At 41.7% G+C, this 19,583-nt stretch overlaps 1 long non-coding RNA gene across 1 annotated transcript in view; it reads left to right on the forward strand.

The window, feature by feature from the left end:
- Positions 1–15,779, forward strand: part of LOC148001695 (uncharacterized) — a 94,964-nt gene extending 79,185 nt beyond the window's left edge. Inside the window, exon 4 of the long non-coding RNA XR_015636035.1 lies at positions 15,216–15,779. This is a non-coding gene — a long non-coding RNA (uncharacterized LOC148001695). The remainder of the gene's footprint in view (positions 1–15,215) is intronic.
- Positions 15,780–19,583: the final 3,804 nt, after the last annotated feature.

Here is a 19,583-nt window from a genome sequence, read left to right on the forward strand (position 1 = left end):
ACAACACATAGAGGCCTTATATCCAAAATATACAAAGAACTCAAGAAGTTAGACCGCAGGGAAACAAATAACCCTATTAAAAAATGGGGTTCAGAACTAAACAAAGAATTCACAGCTGAGGAATGCCGAATGGCTGAGAAACACCTAAAGAAATGTTCAACATCTTTAGTCATAAGGGAAATGCAAATCAAAACAACCCTGAGATTTCACCTCACACCAGTGCGATTGGCTAAGATCAAAAACTCAGGTGACAGCAGATGCTGGCGAGGATGTGGAGAAAGAGGAACACTCCTCCATTGTTGGTGGGATTGCAGACTGGTAAAACCATTCTGGAAATCAGTCTGGAGGTTCCTCAGAAAATTGGACATTGAACTGCCTGAGGATCCAGCTATACCTCTCTTGGGCATATACCCAAAAGATGCCTCAACATATAAAAGAGACACGTGCTCCACTATGTTCATCGCAGCCTTATTTATAATAGCCAGAAAATGGAAAGAACCCAGATGCCCTTCAACAGAGGAATGGATACAGAAAATGTGGTACATTTACACAATGGAATATTACTCAGCTATCAAAAACAACGAGTTTATGAAATTCGTAGGCAAATGGTTGGAACTGGAAAATATCATCCTGAGTGAGCTAACCCAATCACAGAAAGACATACATGGTATGCACTCATTGATAAGTGGCTATTAGCCCAAATGCTTGAATTACCCTAGATGCCTAGAACACATGAAACTCAAGACGGATGATCAAAATGTGAATGCTTCACTCCTTCTTCAAATGAGGAAAAAGAATACCCTTGGCAGGGAAGGGAGAGGCAAAGATTAAAACAGAGACAGAAGGAACACCCATTCAGAGCCTGCCCCACATGTGGCCCATACATATACAGCCACCCAATTAGACAAGATGGATGAAGCAAAGAAGTGCAGACCGACAGGAGCCAGATGTAGATCGCTCCTGAGAGACACAGCCAGAATACAGCAAATACAGAGGCGAATGCCAGCAGCAAACCACTGAACTGAGAATAGGTCCCCTATTGAAGGAATCAGAGAAAGAACTGGAAGAGCTTGAAGGGGCTCGAGACCCCAAAAGTACAACAATGCCAAGCAACCAGAGCTTCCAGCGACTAAGCCACTACCTAAAGACTATACATGGACTGACCCTGGACTCTGACCCCATAGGTAGCAATGAATATCCTAGTAAGAGCACCAGTGGAAGGGGAAGCCCTGGGTCCTGCTAAGACTGAACCCCCAGTGAACTGGTCTATGGGGGGAGGGCGGCAATGGGGGGAGGGTTGGGAGGGGAACACCCATAAGGAAGGGGAGGGGGGAGGGGGATGTTTGCCCGGAAACCGGGAAAGGGAATAACACTCGAAATGTATATAAGAAATACTCAAGTTAATAAAAAAAAGAAATGTAAATGAATAAAACGATGTATGTAAAAAAGAAAGTCTTAAACTAGTTAATAAACTTGTTACAGAGCTGGAAAAAAAAAGAATTGAATTTCTCTAAATTCTCAATAGTATTTGTTACTTATTTTTTGAAATAACAGATCCTCTCAGAAACTTTTCAGTTTCATGAGGTCCTTTTATTAATTTTTGATCTTAGTGCCTGAGTATTCGTGCTCTGTTCAGGAATTTGTCTCCTGGACCAATATGTTCAGGGCAGTTTCCCCACTCTCTTCTATTACATTCACTGTGTCCATTTTTATGTTGAGGTCTTTGATCCACTTGGACTTGAGTTTTGTGCAAGGTGATAAATATGGGTCAATTGCATCAACCCACCCGTAAAACCTTTGGCTCAAAATTTGTCCTGCCTATGAGATGCACAGGGATAATGATGGAGCGGAGACTGAGGGAACAGCCAATCAATGAGTGTCCTAACTTGAGCCCTATCCAATGGGAGAGAACAAAACCCTGATGCTTTTAATGATACTCTGCTATGCTTGCAGACAGGAGCCTATTATAACTGTCTCCTGACGGACTTCATCTAGCAGTAGATGGAAACAGATGCAGAGACCCACAGGCAAACATCAGGCAGAGCTCTGGGAGTCTTGTAGAAGAGTGGGGAATAGGATTCAGCAAGTCAGAGGGGTCAAGGACAGCACAAGAAGTCTACAGAGTCAAAGAATCTGGGCCCATTCGGTCTTACAGAGACTGAACCACAAACCAAAGAGCATGCAGGGGCTGGACCTAGGCTGCCTATGCATTTGTAGCAGATGTGCAGATTGGTCTGCATATGGTCCCCTAACAATTGGAGTGGGGGCTGTATCTGACTCTGTTGTTGCCTCTGGATCTCCTTCCCTTAGCTGGACTTCCTGGTTGGGCCTCAGTTGGAGAGGATACATTTAGTCCTGCTCTGACTTGATGTCCCAAAGTGGGGTGGTACCCAAGGGAGGGTGCTTCTCTGAGTGGAAGAGGAGGGGTAATGGGGGAAGGGAGTTATGACGATGAGACTGGGAGGAGAGGAGGGAGTGGGGCTGTGGCCAGGATGTAAAGTGAATAATAAATTAATTAATAAGAAAATCATAGACACTCTCACTGTAGTGAGATGGCATCCATTCTGTTTTGATATGCATTTCCCCGATGGCTGATGATACTGAACATCTTTCATCTATTACCTGGATGTTTGTATTTTTTTTTCAAGAACTATGTTCAGATTGCTTTTTTCCTTTTTAAATTAAATTATTTTATTAATTTACATTCCAAATGTTGCCCCTCTTCCCACTTCCTCTCCCAGAGTTCTTCACCCTATCCTCCCCCTTTGCCTCTGAGAGTGTGTTTCCCCATCCACGTACCCACCCCCTCACCCCTCACTCTTCCACCTCATGTCCCCCCAGCATTCCCCTTCCCTGGGGCATTAGGTTTCTACAGGGTTAGGCACATCCTTTCCCACTGAGGCCAGACAAGGACCAGACTAAGGGTGGGGGCGCCTCAGACCAGCACATGAATGCTTTTCGGTTGGTGGCTTAGTTTCTGGGAGCTCCTAGGGGTCTGGGTTAGTTGATACTGTTGGTCTCCTGTGGGGTTGCCATCCCCTTCAGCTCCTTCAATCCTTCCTCTAACTCTTCGATAGGGGTCCTGAGCCTCAGTTCAGTGGTTGTCTGTAAGTATCAGCATCTCTTTCAGTCAGCTTCTGGTAGAGCCTCTCAGAGGACAACCATGCCAGATTCCTCCTGTCTGTAAGTACAACATAGCATCAGTAATAGTATCAGGATTTGGTGCCTGCTTATGGGATGAATCTCATTGGATCGCTAAGTTCTGTGATTCTTTCTGCATTGTAGGCTTAGATTTTTCTAAATCTATTTTATTTAGGGGTCTAGAATGCTTCAACTGTCCTTCTAGCCCTCTTACTAGAGGTAGGGAAAAGAAAGTTTATAGGAAAAGGGGGTTGTGGACCTGTTTAGAAGTAGTTTATTGGGGGCGATTTCACTCTTTATTATCAGGATACCAGAAGTCCAGTCCAATAGCAAACACTAAACACACATTAGTAGCAGTGGCTGGATCCAGCAGAAACAGTAAGACTCTGCAGAATCAAATTAGCATGAGTCAGCAGAAATGCCAAGAATCAGTCAGAATACCACAAAACGTTCTTTGGTGCATGACTCTCTACAAAGTGAAGAGTAATGAAGCATTGCAAGGTGTAGCAATTCAAGAGCATCCTTTCACCCTTTGTGGGGTTCTACTAATGCTCTTTCCAAATATCACACACCCTCTCAAGCACTGTTCCAGCAAAATATCACATGCCCTCTCATGTGTCTACTTCAGCAAAACATCCTCTCACAACACAGCTTCCAGGAAAAATCACATGATACAACTGAGTTTCCAAAGAAACCAGAAATTTCCACTTCATTGCATCCTGCATATTAACCCTTTGCTAGAAGAACAGTGACAGATGCTTTTGTTCTGTAGCCTGGATCTTCATTCTTCTGGTTATCTTCTTTCCTGCTTTTCAACAGTCAATTCTTGCTTTTGCTTACTGTACTATGGGGCTTTGGAAAACCAGTACCCAAGCCAATGCTTTAAAATGTTTCTCCTGAATTTTCTTCTAAGTGACTCCATGTACTTTCAAGTCTTTGTTCTAGTCTGAGTTGAGTTTTGTATAGGACAGCGGCAAGAAGTCAAGCTTAATTTGCACATAGAGATCTAATTTTCCCCAGCTCCGTTTTTGGAAGGCTGTCCTTTCTCTAATGTATCTCAAAAGGCTTTGTCTATATTCAGTTGACTGTTGATGTATATGTTTATTTCTGTGCTCTTTATTCTATTCTATTGGTCCATGTACCTTGTTTGTTTGTTTGTTTGTTTTGTTTTGCTTTCTGTCAACACCTTTCTATCATCTTTGTTAAGAACACTATTGCTACGATGAAACACTATGACCAAAAGCAACTTGGGGAGGAGAGACTTTATTTCACTCACACTTCCATATAAACAGTTCATCATCGAAAGCAACGAGAGCAGGAACTCAAACAGGTCAAGAACCTGGATGCAGGACCAAAGGCCATGGAGGGGTGCTGCTTACTGGCTTGACCCTCATGGTTTCACAAACCTGCTTTTTTAAATAGAATTCAGGTCCACCAGTCCAGGATGGTACCACCCCTAATGGGCTGGGCCCTTCCCCATCAATCACTAATTAAGCAAATGCCTTACAGGTCTGCGAACAACCTTATCTTATGGTGACATATGGTCATATGGTTAACTGAGATTCCCTCCTCTCTGATGACTTTAGCTTGTGTCAGGTTGACATAAAACTATCTAGCACACCTGCTACAGTTAGTGTGTCTCTGGGGGATGCCCTGAGATTAGATACTGTGAAACTTCTGGCTCCATCCTTCTTGCTCCAGATTTCTTTAGCTATTTGGTGTTTTTTATATGTCCATATAAACTTTGTGATTATCCTTTTTAATTCTGTAAAGACCATTTTCTGTTTTTTTTTTTTTTTTTTTTTTTGGTTCTTTTTTTCGGAGCTGGGGACCGAACCCAGGGCCTTGTGCTTCCTAGGTAAGCGCTCTACCACTGAGCTAAATCCCCAGCCCCCCATTTTCTGTTTTTTAAATAAATAAACCCCTCTATGATGTTTAAGAAAAAAGAGGTGATCTGAAATAACTTGATGTTAACCAACAGTTATTTCTCTTATTCTGTCTCTTGTCATCCCCCCGTAGGGCAAGTTACTTTGAAATAACCAATTCAAGTCATTTTTGTTCTGCTTTCTCTAGCCTTTCTGTATCTATAAACCATTTTTGTTTGTTTGTCTTCAACATCCTGACAATAAATTTTCCTTCTTCCACTTCTCCAAGTCCCTACCTCTCTCTCCTCCAGATCTATTCCTCTTCCCTTCAGAAAACAGCAAAAACAAACACACAAAAAACAGGCCTCCCAGGGATATTTACCAAACATGGCATGACGAGATACAATATGACTAGACATAACCCTCACATCAAAGCAGGACAAGGAACTGAGAAGGAGAAAAAAGGTCCCAAGAACAGGCCAAAAGTCAGAGATACCACAAAACCATACACAACCATAACATACATGCAGAGTACCCAGCACAGACCCATACAGGCTCCATGATTGTAGCTTTTGTTTCTGTGAGCCCCTGTGAGCCTTGCTTAGTTGATTTTGTGGGTTTTCTTGTGGTGTCCTTGATCCCTCTGGATCCTACAATCCTTCTCCTCTTCTACAGGGTTCCTGAGCTTCCCTGGGAGGGACTTGATAGAAATCTCTAATTTGGGCTTTCTCTCTGCCTATTGTTTGTCTCTGCATCTGCTCCCACCAGCTGCTGGTAGAGGCCTCTCTGATGACAATTGGGCCAGACAACAATCTAATATCATCTGTTTTCTGACAGAGACTGTAGACAATTAGCTCCACTTCACAACTATGGGAGTCTCTCCATCTCTCTTTTTTTTTTCTGTTTACTTTCATTTACTAGTGCTTTGTTGTAGAAGTCTTTGCTTTCCCTGGTCAACTTTTGGGGGAATTATAATAAAACAAGATTCCTTTATATGAGGGTCAACCATATAAATTATTGGTGTGGGTAAAAGCTATGGTGTTTCATTTCCGGATGTTTGGATTGGCTGGCATTTGTAAATGATTGTCTGCATCTGTCTTCATCAATAGTATTCAGTTTCAGTAGTGCCCTTATCCAATGTTGCTAATATGATAATCTTGGCACCATGGAATAATTATTAATAATAATTCTTGTGTGTGTGTGTGTGTGTGTGTGTGTGTGTGTGTGCGCACACGCGCGCTCACCTTTGCATATTTGCCACAGTGACAATCGTGGAGATCAGAGGACCACTTGGATTCTACTTTTCCTTGTATTTCTTTTCTTTTCTTTTTTTTTTTTTTTCGGAGCTGGGGACGAACCCAGGGCCTTGCGCTTGCTAGGCAAGCGCTCTACCACTGAGCTAAATCCCCAACCCCTTTTCCTTGTATTATGTCTTCTAGTGACAACCTCAAGTCATCAGACTTAGGGACAAGTGCCCTTACTTGCTAAGCTCTTTTTTAGCTGCTACTGTCATCTGGGATATAGGCTCACTGGCAATAGGTTATCTGGCCATCAAGCCTCAAGGAAGTCTTGTTTCTGCCAATCCAGTGCCAGGATTGCAGTAATGCCCTACCCTCACCCTTTTACATGGGTTCTGGACATCAAACTTAGGTCCTCATCCTATGCAGTTGTCTCCCCAGCCCTGGGACTTTCATTATAATTATTATTGTTCTTAGTATTGAATCAACCTCTTTTCTGTTATTGGTTATTTATATATTTAAAATGTTCTTATGGTTCTTATGGTTCGATTGTAGTAGGCCATATGTATACATAAATTCGTGTAGTTTATAGGCTTTCTAATTTATTAGCATATATACATACATATATATGTCATATGTAGCACACACATATGCAAACACATACATATTTCATAATGCCTGCTGAACTTTTTTTATAAACTGAAGAAGCAAATCTGGGTCCAGCTTATCCAATGGTAACCTACTGATTTGAGATCACAGAAGTGGTGGTGGTTTGTCATTTCATAACTGCCAAAAGTCATATAGCCTTCTTAAAAGTTGTTTGTATTTCCTGGGTCAAGGGTATAGCTTCTCCCTTAAGGAGGATGGCTATTCTTGGTAGGAGATGAAGCTAGTTGCCTGTTTCTCATACTAGATCCTACAAGTCTGTCCAAAAGTCATGTCTTACTCATGGAACCAGTATCTCCACCTCTCTTTAGAACTTTTTATTTATTTATTTTTGGTCTGGGTCGTGTGAAGTCATAAAGAATTTCCATATGTTCACACAACTTACCTCCATGGTCTCTAGTGATTGCTTTTTAAAGATTTGCTTGTTTATCTTACGTATGTGAGTACACTGTCGCTGTCCTCAGACACACCAGAAGAGGGCATCGGATCTCATTACAGATGGTTGTGAGCCACCATGGGGTTGCTGGGAATTGAACTCAGGACCTCTGAATGAGCAGTTGGTGCTCTTAACCACTGAGCCATCTCTCCAGCCCAGTGACTGCTTTTTAAATTGTATGATAGCTAAAGTCAAGTGCATCAGGGCACTGCCCTGACATACATTAAATTTACATTCAGCTCATAGATTTATCATTTTCTGAAAATGTAAGTAAGTACCTATGGGCTCTGGGCATTATCGATGATATGTACGCTGCCATATGAAAGCTGAGCTCATAGTGAGAAAGAATATAGAGAAAAGTGTGGGGGAGGGAACCCTACCTGACAGAGGTACAGGCTCTGCTCTCTGCCTGAAACACCCTTGTCCCTATGTCCCAGCCAGTGTCTTGAGAGATGAACATACCTCACATAGAGATCACAATTCAAAGTCACAGGGCAGTGTTTACTGAACATATATCAGTGTCTATCAAAAATCGAACATCATTGGTTGACCCATCTTGAGCCAGAGACTCTGTGTAGATAACAAGTTATTCTAAAATGGTACTCTCTATTTTTTATATTTTACCGGTAGCAGAGCTAGTAACAATGTTACTCAGGACTCAAGTCAAATCTGCTAGCCCTAAATTTGCCTACATTCATTTTACTATATATATATTACCTTCCACAAACAGGCTTCCAGAAGCAAATCTTCCTCGTTTTGACATTCTCAGCAACATGCAAACTTCTTGTCAGTTCATGGCTACCTTATATGTTGAATAAATGGAGTTACACTTAATTGGAAATTGTCCTGAACACAAAGAGCTGGGCGAGGACCAGGCAAGATTTGGCAGCCTCTGCAAATAAGGCAGTTTACATAATTGATGTATTATTTAAATGAATCTAAAATTAAAATTTCCTGAACCAGTAATTCTTTAAGTACAGAGAGAAATTTTCTCCCAGAAGGAACCTATGATAAATTCCTTCAAACAATAATCAGACCCCCCCACTTTAGCTTTTGAATAAATCTAGATTTTTTTTCCCAATATATATTTATTAAAGTAGGACTTGCATGGTAGCTTTGGGATAAATTTGGACTTAAATATTGAGATAATTGTCAACATTTACAAGTAGAAATTTTTACAGGAAACTTTGGAGTTTCTGTTTGCTTTTTACTGGGGTTCCATGGTAATAATGCGGTGAGATGTGGGGCCTGGATGCTCCCGTGGCAGCATGTGGCAACAATCAGCTGAATAAAAGTTTGAGTGTGACCATGGAGCCTCAGTCCCCACCTGATTCTCCATTTGTATCCACAGGAACACTGCAGGGGAAGGGTGTATTGTTTCTGTGTTATACAGAGACTGAGAAGAGCATGCTCATATAACGGGAGGAGCTCTCTCTGCCTCCCTAAAGGATCTTCAATGAAGAGTCTGGCAAAAGCATTTTTCAAAAGTCAGCATTTGCTAAGTGCCAGTCAGTACGGATTTCCTGGGGAAATAGCAAGCTTAGGAGTCTCATGGGTAGGTCTACCACCAATGGACTCATCCCCAGAATTTCTGTCCAGGAATCTTCTCTATTGACCTTGAAATGCAAATTACAGTTAATGTAAAGCAAGAGGTTGAAACCCTGGTAATTAGCAAACCCATTTGTTGACTCCATAAAGGAAAAAAGAAAATCTGATGTAGAGGAGAAAATTAGCTTTTTCCCTTCACGGTTTTGAATAGTTCTTGCAATGTCTTATTTTGGTTTGGGCTTCTTGTGATGTAATGCTACTGGGTTAGCAAAGGAGATAAGAACTAATATTTCTTTAAATCATCTCTCCATGAATTTTTTCTTTAGGCCATGTTCTATTCCCATACATTACATACAGCAAAGCATAGATGTTCCTCATTGGAGCCAGAGCCGGAATAATCAATCTCTCATTGACTAGCACACAATTTTTTTCTTTCTGGTTTGTTTCCGTGTTTACTTTTTGTGGCTCGGCCTTTTTGTGAGAAAGCTCTGATATCAGACTGCCTAAATCTATCACCGTTCATATAATTTTTGAGCCAGTAATAAACTCCTCTCAACCCATCTTCTCAAGTTTTCTGCAAGAATGATTGCTACCTCAGTGGATTTCTGTATTTCTCATATAAATTTTAAAAATGTATATTCATAATTCTTGAATATATAATATGCAGTTTATCGAAGACTTGTCTCTTTAATCAGGAAGATTTAGCCAGGAAGATACTAAAACTGGTATAAAAGTGGCAATAAGAGACTTGGAAAGCAGAACAAAATGTTGGAATGAAATTGTAACATTTGATATGAAACTTATTAATGACCTACAAATGTGTAAATCATGATCTTTGAGCTTCTCTTTTCCAAAAGACAAAAATAGTTTCTAAGTAACTTCAGCAGCATATAAACTTCCTAACAAAAAATAATTGATCAGATCCTGGGGCCTGATCAATAATAATTGAATTTATCTCACCCAGAGAATCACAGGATTCATAAATACAGCTTTATTGTTATTATTACTTAAGTCTTTGAATGGCTGTGTGATTTAGTCTTTTTGTCGTACCTCCATGTTTGGTTAATTTTTTTTTTTTTTATTAACTTGAGTATTTCTTATATACATTTCGAGTGTTATTCCCTTTCCCGGTTTCCGGGCAAACATCACCCTCCCCCCTCCCCTTCCTTATGGGTGTTCCCCTCCCAACCCTCCCCCCATTGCCGCCCTCCCCCCACCAGTCTAGTTCACTGGGGGTTCAGTCTTAGCAGGACCCAGGGCTTCCCCTTCCACTGGTGCTCTTACTAGGATATTCATTGCTACCTATGAGGTCAGAGTCCAGGGTCAGTCCATGTATAGTCTTTAGGTAGTGGCTTAGTCCCTGGAAGCTCTGGTTGCTTGGCATTGTTGTACATATGGGGTCTCGAGCCCCTTCAAGCTGGTTAATTTTTTTTTAAGGTATTATATGCAGTGATCTCCTTTAACCCTTAGAATGATGCTGTTACTCAATCAATGTCATTGCTTTTAAGTGGGAAAAACTAAGGCATTTAAAAACAAGCCCCCACGTCTGCTATGGTAAGTTATAGAACTTACAATGCCTGGCATTCAGAAAGCACTCACTAAAAGCCATTTGTGGTTGTTACTTGTGAGGGTTTAGAAACCATGCCACAAACTGTATAAAAGCATAAGGAATCATTGACGGAGAATTCACACAGGATACAAATTTTGAATTTTGACATTACTAACCTCAAAAGAATGCCCTAAATTTAAGTAGTTTCAGTATGAATGACGTATATTCTTATGCATGGTCATAATTTTCTTTTCTCGATTTATACCAGAAATGTTTTAACACTCGAGGAGAGTCCTTTCAGATTAATCAGCCTGTCAATCGATTGGAAATTCAGGGAGCTCTATCAAACTGGCTTTCATGTTCTTGTTTAATTTTCTTCTTATGGTTCAGAGGAACAAACACATTTTATACTCTTTATTTCAGTATTGGGGAGGGTACCCACATCCAAGTTTACCATGCATTAGGCAGGATGGATGGATGGGTGGATGGATGGATGGGTGGATGGATGGATGGGTGGATGGATGGATGGATGGATGGATGGGTGGATGGGTGGGTGGATGGGTGGATGGATGGATGGGTGGATGGGTGGGTGGATGGGTGGATGGGTGGATGGGTGGATGGGTGGATGGGTGGATGACTTCAAAATAGCTTAGGAACAAGAGTCCTCCATCCATTCTTTTCTGACCTCCTCCAGTGAGATACTAAAGACCTATAAAGCATTCTGAGGAGAAATGGAGTACCCACAATTAAAGAGTGAAACAGCTAATATCTAGAGAGGGCTCCTAATAATGGCCTTTAGAAGCAAGCTAGTTCTTTTTCATTCATTTTCAAATATAATTGAGCAGCCAACTACTCCATGTTACCCCATCTAGAATCTTCATTTACAATGAGAGCAGAGACCATTCTCGGCAAAAACCGTTTTCACACTCGGCGTAGCCATGGTTTGGCCTACTCGTTTTGTACACAGACCCATTCTAGAAGCACTTGGAAGCTTGAGAGTGGAAAGGAAGGAAGTAGGCCACAGGAGTAGCTTTGAACAGCTTTACATAAGCTCGTTATAGCTTGTAAGGACCATAAAGCTTGGAATCACACATGTGTTTAGGGAGCTTAGAAGGTATTTAAGCACCCTTGCATCTAATGAGCTTTCTCAGAGAAAGGCAGAGAAAGGCAGAAAAAAAAAACAAATTGCTCAACTTGGAAACTCCTCCAATGTTTTGGCATGGGATTCCAAGGACTTGAAAGAAAATAAGAAACCAACCCTTAAATATATACAAATTGTATGTATACGCAAGTATATGTATATACGTATATATATATATGTGTGTGTATATATATTACATGACATTAACAGGAGTAAAAAGAAAATATTTTTTAAAATAATTACCACCTTAGTTGCTATGGCCCCTGACCTGTCAACAAGTATATTTGGGCCCCATCACTTTCCCTTACTTTTGTAAATATAGTGTACCTGAGATTAGGATTCAGGAGAATCTTAATATAGAAACTCAAAATGAGAAAGAGTTGCCTTCATTTGGAGGTAGTGTTTTTTTTGTTTTTGTTTTGTTTTTATTTTTTGAGTTGAAAATGGATTCTTTTCTCATACAATATATCCCGACCACAGTTTCCCCTCACTCCACTCCTCTCAGCTCCTCCTTATTCACTCCTATTCTGTCTTCCTTTAGAAAGGAGGAGGTCTCCAAGAGACAACACACACACACACACACACACACACACACACACACACGCACACAAACATACACACACACACACACACACACACGCCACAGTAAGACAAGGCAAAAGTCCTCACACCAAGGCTGGACAAGGCAACCCAGCAGGAGGAAGAATCCAGTCTTCTGCAGGATTCTCTGAGCTCTCAGGGGAGAGACCCAAGGGAAACCTCTGATTTAGGCTCTGAACTAAATTTCTGGCTATGAGTCCAATATCTTTTCCCATGGGCTGAAGGCAGTGGTCTTTGTGTCCAGTCCTTAATTTTCCTCACTTCATGTGTTTGGAGGAGGAAAGAGATCTCTTCCCCGCCCCCACCCTCACCCCCACCCCAACACCAGGTTCAGCTCCTGGAGGCAGTAAATTAAACTAACAAAAAAAGATTAATAAGAGGAAAAAATACTGTTTTTTAAAATAATGTTATGCATTATAGAAGTGTTCACAGAATTGAAAGCCCAAAGAAGCTGTTAGACTTAGAAACACATATCCCATTTTACCAAAGGTTAATAAATGTGAAGCCATGACTAGACATAGGGGAAAGGACTTGGGCTAGAGACAACAATGTGCTCAAAATGGCTAGGAAATATATGGGTCAAACTGCGGGTTTATAAGCATTGTTTTTAGTGAGGTTTATCTCTACAGATTCGTTTCAGGAGATCGACTTTCTGTCTCCAGCGATAAGAATGCTTTCCTCTTCCTGGCACAGGGAGGGCACCTTTCTCACAGGAAATTTATATTCTGCTTCAGAAGAAATGGGAAAGGCCAAGAGCCCTTCCTGTATATGCTGTTTTTCAAAAGCCTTCAACTCAAAATAACCAGTATGGAAGAGTGCCATATTTTGGGTTGAAAGAGTCTTTTTGTTCAGATGTTTTCAAATCCGTCTCATTTTAGTCACTCTCTCCCGACCTAATGCAACTTCACCACAACAAAAGTCAGATACAGAAGCAACCGCAATACCCCAGGGTGTTATAACCAACTCAGAGTGTGGAAAATCCATCATTTCCTTCCTTCTGATACCATGATTCTTTTTTTTTTTTTTTTTTTTTTTCGGAGCTGGGGACCGAACCCAGGGCCTTGCACTTGCTAGGCAAGTGCTCTACCGCTGAGCTAAATCCCCAACCCCTGATACCATGGTTCTTGTCAGTGCTCTCAGAGTTGGAGCAGAGATTCTGATGCCACAGCTCAGAGTTCTGACTTATCCTCAGCTCCTCACAGGCCTCTTACAAGTCACTGTCACCTTTGTTATTGCTACATGCTGTACCCATGCTTGATTATTAGAAATGCTTTTGTGTGTGGGGGGGGAGTGGGCATGCAAAGAACCAATGTTAATGCTTTAATGGGTGTTTTTAGGTGTTCATTCAAGCAAGTTGTATAAGCTTCCATTATCTGCAAACATTCTAAAAAAGCGCAATCCAAAGATAAATTAACGTGATACTTACATGCTGAGGAATGATGTTAGGGAAATAGTAAAAGACCCCTTCCTCTTTTTAAAAGTAAACGATTAAACTTCTGTAAGATTATAAAACTGGGCATGTACAGTAAAAGTGCTGTAACTTAGCACGCAATAGTGTTAAGTATGCGTGGAGGTGTACGTGTGTCGTCATGTTGGGTGGAGTGTGCCTGTTATTTGTTTAGAACCAAGGCTGCTGCAAAGGTACACACTGCAACGAGGCTAAGCATTGCCAGAAATGTCTCCATTACCCATTTAATTTTTAAAATGAATTTTTGATTGTGCATTCAGAAAACTTGACTCTTGTCAACTTTCTCATAATCCTCATGTGTAGCTATGTGACCCACTCTCTAAGAGGCTGGGCTCTAGTGGGCAAGTGAGCAAGACAGAGAGTAGGAGTAATACCTAGATCTGTCTCAGAATGGGGGCAGATACCACCTACCACCCACCCATCCAGCTATCCATTCACCCACCCACCAAGCTATCCATCCACCTACCCACCCACCCAGCTATCCATCCACCTACCCATCCATCCAGCTATCCATCCACCCACCCACCCATCCAGCTATCCATTCACCCACCCACTCATCTAGATATCCATTCACCCACCCACCCATCTAGCTATCCATTCACCCACCCACCCATCCAGCTATCCATCCATCTACCCACCCACCCTTCCAGCTATCCATCCACCCACCCACCCATCCAGCTATCCATCCATCTACCCACCCACCCATCCAGCTATCCATTCACCCACCCACCCATCTAGCTATCCATTCACCCACCCACCCATCCAGCTATCCATTCACCCACCCACCCACCCATCCAGCTATCCATTCACCCACCCACCAAGCTATCCATCCACCTACCCACCCACCCATCCAGCTATCCATTCACCCACCCACTCATCCATCCATCCAATCACTGAGAGGACAGAGGCAGAGGAGCAGGAAGGGCCTTCTCCTGGTTTTGCTGTTGGTTTGCTTGGGCAAAAAGTGAGTAATCAATTCCTGTGCTGAACACAATAAATTTGGGCTCACAATGAGATCTCAGAGCTTCCACTAACTATGTACATGAGCCCATGAGCACATAGAAGCTAAGGTTAGGGAATTGGAAAATCATTAATATGTAGATAGGAATTTAGGAACAAGACCCAAGGTCCAGAAGCAAAAAGAAGATGTAAGAAATTCTACTATTTAGATCCCAGAAGAGACGAGGGCTCTGAAATGACCCAGTAAGGAATACGAGTTTCTGGTTGACAATCCCCAGGAAAATCTGAAGAAAGAAAATTCCAGTTGGGTCAAATGCTCCCTAGAGCATCCAATGTATTTCTTTCATTATAATTCTTTCACCAGTAAAATTGCCAGTATAGTCATTTGTTTATTCAAACAAGTATGTTTAAGCCCTTGCTATTTGCCTGGCACCCTTCTAGCACAAGTAATAAAACAAAGACTGTGAATAAGACAGGCTAAAATGTTCATCAAGACTATGAGGAATCCTGTGTTGTGATTTATTAGTTAGAATAGTTGGGTTTCAGCTGTTGTGTTTCAACTATTCTAATGACATTTGGCTTGTACCTTGTGTTCTTTCCCAGAGGGACATCATGGAAGAATTTGTCACCATGCGTCATTCTCATGTGTTCTGATCTTCTGGGGTCACAGTAGCTGCCATTGATTTTTCCCACTTCCCAAGATCATGGACCGTGAGGAATGGAAGTCTTCAGATGCTTGGACTTTGGTAAGGCTCTCGGGTTTCTGCTGAAGATCTGCCTTGTGCCAGTGCTGTTGCAGGGACTTGAGCTACCCCAGCATACAACGTGATAATGACTCCAACTGTCGTTGAGTCGTTACTGTAGAGAATGGATAGGTACTACTGATGCTGCACTTGCTAATAAGTCATTTCATCTCTCTGCTCCAATTTCATTGCCAGTCAGGAATTGGTTTGATCATCTCCACAATGAGGGTGACAAGCAAGCTATCCCATAGTTGTTAAAAGATACGATTTACAAAAGGTAAAATTATACAGGTCTAGGATTTTGCTTAAATCATAAATGAGGAAAGCTAGAGATATCACAAGTCAGAGAATAGAAAATATGAAATCCTCTCATAAGAATAGATGCTGAAATAAAATTTCAATAAATGCAAAACCAGCCAACATTATCAGAGTGGTCGTTTATTGGGTTTGGTAAATAGCACCTGAGTCAGGTAGGGATTACCTAAAGAATAGTCAGGGAGCGGGTATAGGGAGGAGAATGTGAGTCTGAAAGCAATAGGAAATTAAGAAAACCTGGGATACCGAATGTCACTTAGCCTGCTGCTCTGTAGATTAAATGGGAGGGTGCGATGATGGGAGAAATTGTATGCTCCGAAAGACCCATATGTAGCCTGTCTGGATTTTCAGAACAAGAAAAGGCTATTGAAAAATCTGACACAGAGCAAGAACGAATTCATATTTTAATGAGGTTTCATGGCAAAGAGCTGTGTGGAAAGGAAATAGAATGAAAGATGACGACCTGGGTCTCCCTGTCTCTCATTTGTAACAATCCAGCTTAGCAATGGTGAAACTAGGGATTGCGAGTCATCACAGATTAAAACTTGACTCAAGATAGTAAAGTCGGCTGGATGTCCTGAGCGATGGATTGTGGAGGCAAAGGATGGATACAAACCAAACTATCGTCCATGTTTCTAACCTGGACACCTGGGGCGATGGTAAAGCCTTTGACCGAGCAATTAACATAGAGTCAAGCTTTGGAGGGGTTAATGGTCAGCGCTTCTCAACCTGTGGGTTGTGACCACTTTGGCCACCTCTATCTCCCAAAATAGTTACACTACAACTCAGAACAGTAACAAAATTGTAGTTATGAAGTAGCAATAAAAATAATGTTATGGTCTCCACAACATGAGGAATTATATTAAAGGGTCGCAGCATTAGAAAGCTTGAGACCCACAGGTCTAGATTGTTAACTTGTTTAGATCTCGAATCAGCTGAGGTCACACAGACCCAGGGGTTTCTAGGGTGTTTCTAGAAAGGATTAACCGAGGGAAGATCCTCTGCCCCAGAGGGAGCAGTGCCTTCTGAGAGCAGCCTTGCTGCGAAGAGGTCTAAGGCAAAAGCACGCCCTTGCTTCCTGCCGGGGAGTGCGTCTGTCCTGCTGTTGTTGCCATCTTTCATTGCCATCACGGCTCAGCTCTGCTACCTTCTCATCTAAACCAAAGTCCATTGGCTCCTCAGGAATCCTTCTGCCCTTCAGCGCCATGTTTGAACTGCTGAGACGACTCATTTCGGGGAATGAGAAGCTAGCAAGTTCTCAGCCTGTGTAGTGTGTAGAGAAAAAGAAGCTCCCAAGCAGGTAAAAGGTGATCAGCTAGGAAGGCAGAAAACTAGGGGAGTGTCAAACGGCAGAAAGGAGGTCAGAAGGTGTGATCAAACATTACAATGGCCAACGGCACTCACCGTGTGCCCATCAATGCTCTGTAAGAGCCACATTCATAGAGCTTATCACCTTTCCTATGACTCCACAGGTAAGTACTCTTCTAATTATCCTTATAAGGAAGGAAGCCAAGACAAGGAAAGGTACACGACTTGCTCAAAGATCTTATAGGGAGGAGTTGGGATATCCATCCAGGTTTTAAGATGACCTGGTTCATGTTTCCCATGACTCAGCTATATTACAGCATCATATTTATTATACAGAGGTATGATGTGGAGAAGTACATTCCGGGAGGGGAGTAGATTGGAAACAGTTGTGCTATTGTTGTTGTTTCACCGTTTAATTGTAAAGGGGAGAGAGGCTAATACCTGGGTTGAATAAATCGTACTGTTTTGGATATGTTGTTTCTATGCTAAGGTGGAAGGTTGGAGATGACATTGTGAGCCTGGAAACCTAACAGGAGATGCAAAACACTGAGGTCCCATTGTAGGTGATGACTCAGATCACAGAAAGCCCAGCTCACACCCACCACAGCACAGATGCCGGTGTTGGCAACTCATCAGGGTTTACAGTACCCAAAGCCTCTGCAGGTCCTCTTTGCCAAAGAGCTGCGCAAGCGCCCAGATTACGTCTCTACATTGTTTTGGTTGTTGCAATCATTCATGCAGCCATGAGTCGCATGAATGGGATGCTGCTAGAATTTGATGGGTCTCAGCAGGGTTCTTATCATACCTGAGCAGACTCCGCAAAGACAGACGATGTCTCCTGCAACATCCTTTCGTGGGGGCATTTTTTGGAATGCAAATATTAGTGTATCTTCCAAAGAAATAAACCATTTCCTTCTGCAGAAACCATGAGTGAGGTTTGGGGGGAAAGGAGCATATGTCTGTATTGTGTTTCTATGCAATAGCCCCACAAAACGAAACCAAAACAAACCACCTGATGTTCCACTATTCTATTTGTATTTCAAATTGTTACAGTAAGGTATGTGTATAGGACAAAGGACAGTTGGATAGATATACGAGCGAGTGGTCTTTGAAAGACTAAAATTGACAAGATATAAATGGGACCATAGGAAACATGCAAGTGGGGCTGGAGAGATGGCTCAGCAGTTAAAAGCACTGACTGCTCTTCCAGAGGTCCTGAGTTCAATTCCCAGCAACTACATGGTGGCTCACAACCATCTGTAATGGGATCTGATGCTCTCTTCTGTGTGTCTGAAGATAGCTATAGTGTACATAGATAGATAGATAGATAGATAAATAAATAAATAAATAAATCTTTTTAAAAAAGAAACATGCAAGTGGGATGTTAATTTACCTCATATAGCCCAGCAGTGTTGTCAGCATCTCTTGGCTAGCACGCATTTGAATACCAGAGCAGAGTGAGAGACCGGGCCTTGAGGTCTATGAAGGCTGTTGAGGGAAGAAGTACGCATTCAGCCCTCAGTAGGAGAGCCAGTGCTTCTTCTCTCCAGCCCTCCATTTGAAGTCAGTGGTTCTCTCTTCAACATTTATAGAACGTCTTTAGCAAATACATTTACCCAGAGGCCTATCACTGAGATTCTCTTACAATGCTAGTAACGTTCATCTGACACACAGTGAGCTGAACTTCTCTGAAACACAGTGTCGTAAATTTTGGTTTGCACAGTTGAGATCATTGTCACGATCAAAACAATGGACACAGCTACCACCTACCACCTAGGAGCGTCCTCTTGCCTGTTGTAACTCTACCATCCCAGTACTCTACTCCCATCCCTCCACAGCCACCAACACAGTTTCTATTACAACATGATGATCAGTGCTTCCTAAAGTTTTATGTAAATCAACACTTTACATTTTTCTTCAGTTACAATAATTCTGGGGTCCAAATAGGTAGTTGAACCCATAGTTCATTCACTTTTGATGAGTATTAATAAAATATTATTAATATTATTAATAGTAATAATAAACATATTGTATAGTATATAAACATATGACAGGTTAGCATTCAGCTATTGATGGATATTTGGGTTATTTCAAATTTAGGACAGTTTTCAATCACTCCTCCCTGAATGTCCATGGAAAAGTTACAATATGGGGACATTCCTATGTCTCTTTGGAAGAAATATTTGTGGTAGAATAACTGGGTAATATCATAGGTGCATGCCACTTTAGTAGGCGGTCAAGTGGTTCTTAGTAGTGCTTGTGGAGTTTTATTCTCTTATTGGCAACATATAAGAATTTCAGTTCCTCCACATCCTTATCAAGCTGTATCTGATTGCTCTTTTTTAATAAGAAAGACACCCGAAGGCTATGATATCTCATAGCAAATTAGGCTTCCATTTCCCAGTGACTGATGACGTGCATATGCGTGTGTGCTCTGCTCTGTCTTTAATTATGTAATATGCAGGATTTTCCCCAGCATCCTTTCTGCTCTCTTAAAATGCCTCTCAAAGAAAACCTTTGAGTTTTCCAGATTTTTTCATTTATTTGTGTGTATGGATGTTGGGGGGTGCATTTACTGCAGTGTGTATGTGAAGGTCAGGGGACA

Source organism: Rattus norvegicus, chromosome 13 (genome assembly GCF_021556685.1).
Source record: "Rattus norvegicus strain SHRSP/BbbUtx chromosome 13, alternate assembly SHRSP_T2T, whole genome shotgun sequence".
NCBI classification, from domain to species: domain Eukaryota; kingdom Metazoa; phylum Chordata; class Mammalia; order Rodentia; family Muridae; genus Rattus; species Rattus norvegicus.